The sequence below is a fragment of the Hyperoodon ampullatus genome, assembly GCF_949752795.1.
Source record: "Hyperoodon ampullatus genome assembly, chromosome: 6".
NCBI classification, from domain to species: domain Eukaryota; kingdom Metazoa; phylum Chordata; class Mammalia; order Artiodactyla; family Ziphiidae; genus Hyperoodon; species Hyperoodon ampullatus.
Window position 1 is genome coordinate 19729233 of NC_136919.1, and position 6203 is coordinate 19735435.

The window sequence follows — 6203 nt, forward strand, 5'->3', positions numbered from 1 at the left end:
TCTGAAAAGATGAAGCCTCTTCAATGCCTTGGGACCTTTGCCTGTGCTCTTTCCTCTTCCTGGAATGGCCTCCATGCTGTGTCTGATTGAGACCAGGCTCTAATGTCACCACCTCCATGAAGCCTTCCCTCATTTTCCTCCTCCTCTTCCAACTGGGTTAGAATGTCCTTACTCTGCTCCTGTGGACCCTAGTGCTTCCCTTGGCCGTAGCACCTATTACACTGGGTTGATGGCACTTTAAAAAAAATGTCTGTTCCCCTCTAGATTATGATCTCTTAGAGGACAGAGGTTTGAGCTTTCTTCCTCTTCTAATGCCAATGCCTTGCCACAACAAACGTTTATTGGATGGATAAATGGTTGCTCATTACTTTGTAGACAATTTTGAAAAATAGAATAATAAATCTTAAAAGTCAAATAAGGGCTTCCCTGGTGGCGCAGTGGTTGAGAGTCTGCCTGCCGATGCAGGGGACACGGGTTCGTGCCCCGGTCCGGGAGGATCCCACAGGCCCGTGAGCCATGGCCACTGAGCCTGCGTGTCCGGAGCCTGTGCTCCACGACGGGAGAGGCCACAACAGTGAGAGGCCCGCGTACCGCAAAAAAAAAAAAAAAAAGTCAAATAACACACTGGGGAAAAAAACAGTTGTTATATATATGATAAAGAGTTAATATATCTATATTACAAAAATCTTTTATGAACCAATAAGGAAAAACTTAATCTCCAAAGAACATGAGGCTAAAAACATGAACACAATAAAGCCTTACCCATGAAACATTATACCATTTCATGTTTCATATTAGTCAATGTGAAAAATGGCAAAATTTGGTTTTAATGAGGTTGTGAGGAAAGGAGCACTTTTCCTCCACTGCTGGTGGAATATTCCTGAGCTCATTTTGACAATATGTTCTAAATGTCTTTTAAATGTGTAGGCTCTGCTAACCAACTATTCTACTAGAATTTTTATTCCAAGGAATTAAACAGTAATACACACACACATCTTCACATACAGCTCCCATTAATTCCTCATTATTTTCTGATTGACCGCTCTGCCGCTAAGAATACACTGACATTACAGTCAAAGGAGCTGATAGTATCTCACCACTAATTCAGGAACAAGAGCAGAAAAGTCCTCTAGTTTGGCAGTGGTTTGATTATTGGCTACCAGCCTGTGGGAAGCCTTTCTCGGGCTGCTGTAATAAAGTTGGTCATAATTTATATAGGATCCACAAATTCATCATCTGCTGTTCTAGTTGAAAGACATCCAGCAATTACTTGAAAGATCAGTTTGGGTGGAGAATTCTGGCTTGGCAATTGGAAAGGGAAAGTATTTATTGAGCACCTCTGTCTGCCAAGAAGTTACTTATATGACCTCATTTTCTCTCTTGTTGGATAGCCAGCATTATCTCTAGTTTACTGATGGAAAAACTAAGATACCGTATAAGGAGGAAAACTAGGATATGTACCAGGTATGCCCCACTTCAAAGCCCATGGATTTTCCATTGGAGGACAGTAGACCAGTTCTTTACAGCTTAGCACTTGGACATGCCATTGGTTGTTCAAGCAAAGAAGATTAAACATAGCTCTTCTGATTGTTCTTCATTAAACTGTATTGAGTGAAATATTGTATGACACCCACATGCAGTAGCTTCGAGTCTTTTCTCAGGTACATAATAAAAACCTATCATTCAAATGGAAGGAAAATAATCTGATTCTGAGCAGGACAGAGTGGAACAGGCTACTGAATGGATTCTCAGGGCAATTTCCTTTAAGCAAGTACTCAATCAGAGTACCCAGATGTGTTGTGATAACTGTTTGGGAACAGACTTCCCTGTCCTGGCAGCTTGGAATTTCCTCTGAAATCTGTTGGGGCCTCTCCCGTTGCGGAGCACAGTCTCCGGACGCGCAGGCCCGGCGGCCATGGCTCACGGACCCAGCCGCTCTGCGGTATGGGGGAATCCTCCCGGACCGGGGCACGAACCCACGTCCCCTGCATCGGCAAGCGGACTCTCAACCACTGCGCCACCAGGGAAGCCCTGAAATGGTTCCTTTTTTGCACATTCTATAAAATCAACAGACAAGCCTTACTACATCTGCAGCATATCATAAGAAAATAATGATTATTTGGCTGATGCCGTAGTACCTCTCCCAGAGCCACAAGTATTGGTGTCTCATGCCTAAGAGCAGCCCTGTGATAGGTGTAGCAAACCTGGACCTGGCTCTGTGACTGAGGTTGGGCAGCAAACAGGAAAGATCAAAAATGTATCAGACTACTGAGAAGTGACTCCCTGGGTCTTGTTTGTTTTATCGCTGTTGTTGTTTTGGGTAGAGTGGTTCAATTTGCAGTTAAACTTTTTTTAAAAATTGGATTTGGGGGCTTCCCTGGTGGCGCAGTGGTTGAGAGTCCGCCTGCCGATTCAGGGGACATGGGTTCGTGCCCCGGTCCGGGAAGATCCCACATGCCACGGAGCGGCTGGGCCCGTGAGCCATGGCCGCTGAGCCTGCGCATCCGGAGCCTGTGCTCCGCAGCAGGAGAAGCCACAGCAGTGAGAGGCCCGCGTACCGCAAAAAAAAAAAAAAAAAGGATTTGGTTTGTTAGAGGTTCAATAAATATATATAGTTCATCTGGATTTTTGTTTGTTTATCTGTTTGTTTAGGTTTGTTTTTGCTTGCTTTAAGTTCAAATACCTGCTTCAAAGGTAGGGTGAAATATAAAATTATACACGGACATATGCACAGCAATATAGCCAAGGAATATAACTTTAACCACCCATAATAAAAATTAAATTATACCATCACATCAGCAGCCTCATTTTATCTTCTTGGTGTTCCTGCCTATCACCATTCTACAGATGGGGAGTTTATCGCAAAAAGTAATTAATGGACTTGTGGCTTGTCCAATATTATATCCAGTGGTTCTCAGTCTTCTTGTGTGAGAAGATGCCTTTGAATACTGGAGTTTGGGGCAGGCCACTTGGTGGGGTTAAAAGACCTACTAAGATGAAGGGAGCAGAAATTACGGTACAATGGCTGCCAGAGTCAGAGAACGTTTTAGAGCATAAGGGAGGCAGTTAACATACTGTTTTCTGGAAGGAACCATCCATGCAACTATGCCCCTCACCAAGTAAACTTCTTTAGCGCTCTGACCCCTCCCCTTATATATTCTAGCCTAATACAGTAGTCAGTAGCCACATGTGGCTACTGAGAACTTGGGGCCATTCTGAATTGAGATGTGCTATCACTAAAATACACACATGATTTTTTGAAAATTTAGTATGAAAGAGAGAATGTAAAATATCTCAAAAATCATTTTTTCTGTTGACTACATGTTAAGATAACATGTAATCTGGACGTATTGGGTTAAAAAATATATTATTAAAATTTATCTCACCTGTTTTTGTTTTCTTAATAAACTTATTTATTTTATTTATTGATTTTTGGCCACGTTGGGTCTTCTTTGCTGTGCGTGAGCTTTCTCTAGTTGTGGCGAGCGTGGGCTATTCTTCGCTGTGGTGCACAGGCTTCTCATTGCGGTGGCTTCTCTTTTTGCGGAGCTCGGGCTCTAGACGCATGGCTTCAGTAGTTGTGGCTCATGGGCTCAGTGGTTGTGGCTCGAGGGCTCTAGAGCGCAAGCTCAGTAGTTGTGGCACCGGGCTTAGTTGCTCCGCGGCATGTGACATCTTCCCGGATCAGGGCTCGAACCCATGTCCCGTATTGGCGGTCAGATTCTTAACCACTGCGCCACCTGGGAAGTCCTTACCTGTTTCTTTTAACTTCTTTTAATATGGCTACTAGAAAAGTTCTCAATAAAATTGTGTATGTAGTTCACATAATATTTCCATTGCATCAACCTGCTCCAGAGACCAAGTTCCCTCATGTTCCAGAGGGAGCTGGCTTGATGTTGCTTCTTACCTTTTAACAGGACAATGCAAGGGACATGATTCCTGAAGATAGTACGTGAAGCAAGACAGATCCTGACCAAGGGAAATGGTCAGGATCTGTACCTGCTAGAATCAAGAATCAATAGCCATGAATCAATAGCATAAACCCAGAATACAAATCGTCCCAGCCTCTTTCCAGTTTGGAGATCATTCTTTACATGATGCACTTTTTTTTTCCAATTTAGGGGAATTTTATTTCAAATTTTGCCCACAGAAAGAAAGCTTAATTAATATGTTTTATATCATCCAACATTTGTAGTTCACAAAATTCAGAGGTACATGAAATGTGTCCTTGGAGTTCAGGGAGAGGCATGCCCTGCTATGCCCTGCATCTCGTAACCACTCAACATGCCATCCAGCAGGCAATATGCAATGGCATCTTTTCTTAGTTACTACAAAAATTTTTTTACATAATGATTAAAACTTTGCATTACACAGAGAGAGACAGTCCAGTGGTTGAGAAATGCTGAATTAGTCAGATCCGGGGACAGAGCAGGCCATAGGCAGACATTCCTCTTCACCCCTAACCTCATATATAAATAGCACTCATGTTCTAAGGTTGACTGTAGTACCGTTGTTGTTCAGAGACCACCAGATTGGGAAGGGACTTCAGCAGTTGTCAGGGCTGGTCCCTGCTCTGTACAGGGGTCTCCTTAGTGTACTTCTTGATAGCAGCCATCTGTTGGAACCCCCCAATTGGAATAGAAACCTCTCTTCCACTCCAGGAACCAGGTGGTTGGAGGTTCTTTTGTTTGTTTGTTTTTAACAGCTCTGACTGTATAAACTTCATGCATATATTGAAAAAAGTGGTCAGATATTCACTGTGCCATGACCTTAATAAGATCTAGAATTCAGAGTAAATTTCCTCCCCAAACAAGGATGAATTTCGATGCAAGCTTAGCTACTTATGTTTTTCCATGCCTCATAACCAATTTCACCATCAGTTGCCTCGCCTAAAAAAAAGGAGGGAGGGTGAGAAAACAGAGCTTACTGAGTTGTAAAGACACGAGAGAGGAGAAAGGATTCTCTAATGCTAAGTGCTGCATGCATGCTGGTCTGTTTGTCTCAGTTCAGAGTGCTTATTTCTTTAAAACAGGCAGGGGCTTCCTTCCAAGTGCCCAGCAAGCTCTTGCTTTCACAAAGATGCATTGGCAATTACTCGGAGCCTGTTCTCTTCTAGGCATTTACAAATTGATTTGTTCCCGTGTTTCCAGGTAGAGAAGGTAAACAGCTGAGTAATGATCCATGGGTGAAGACTGGGAGTCCAGGGGGTGCTTTGTATCTGGAGGAAGAGGTGTGGAGTGAGGAGGAGATGACCCAGAGTCCCGGGGGAGAGCAGAGGCTGTGTGCATGGTGTCTACAGACTTCAAATAAACACCAAAAATGGAGAGAATGGGACAGAAAGAGCACTTGATTTGGAGTAAAACGGAGATGGGTCTACATTCTAGCTCTGTCACTTACCAGCTGCATGACCTCGGAGAATTCACATCATCTCTTTGAGTCTCTTTCATCTATAAAATGGGAATAATAATATCTACCTTGTGGTATAAAGTAGTGCTTAAGTGTTTAGCATCTGGAGCCAGACTGCAATTTATTAGCTGTATGGCCTTTGGAAACCTGTTTTGTAAAACAGATTTATGGAGGTATGACTGTCATAAAATAAACTACATACGTTCAAAGCATACAATTTTATAAGTTTCAACATATGTAAACACATGTGAAACCATCACCACCACCAAGGTAATGAACACATCCATCACCCCCAAAAGTGTCCTCCTGCCCCTCCCACCCCTCCCAGTAACCCTCATTCCCAGAAAACCACTGATCTGCTTTCTGTCCTAATAGATTGATTTGCATTTTCTTTGTTTCGTTTTGGATACTTTCTATCACTATGTCATCAAGTTCACTAAAGTTCTCTGATGTATAATATGCCATACATTTCCTCTGATGTATTTTTATCTCTGATGTTGTAGTTTTCATCTCTTAGAACTTCAGTTTGGGTATTTTGATCTTTTAAGTATCTTCCGTGTATCTACTTAACATGTCTATTCTTTCCTCTAGCTTCTAGAACATATGGAATAAAGTTATAACGATGGTTTCAATGTCCGTATCTACTAATTCTATCATCTATGTCATTACTGGGTCAGGTTTAATTGATTGTTCTCCTTATTTTACTGCTTTTGCATACCTAGTCATTTTTTATTGGACGCCAGACATTATAAATTTTACCATGTTGTGTACGGGACATTGTTGTATTAAACAAACAA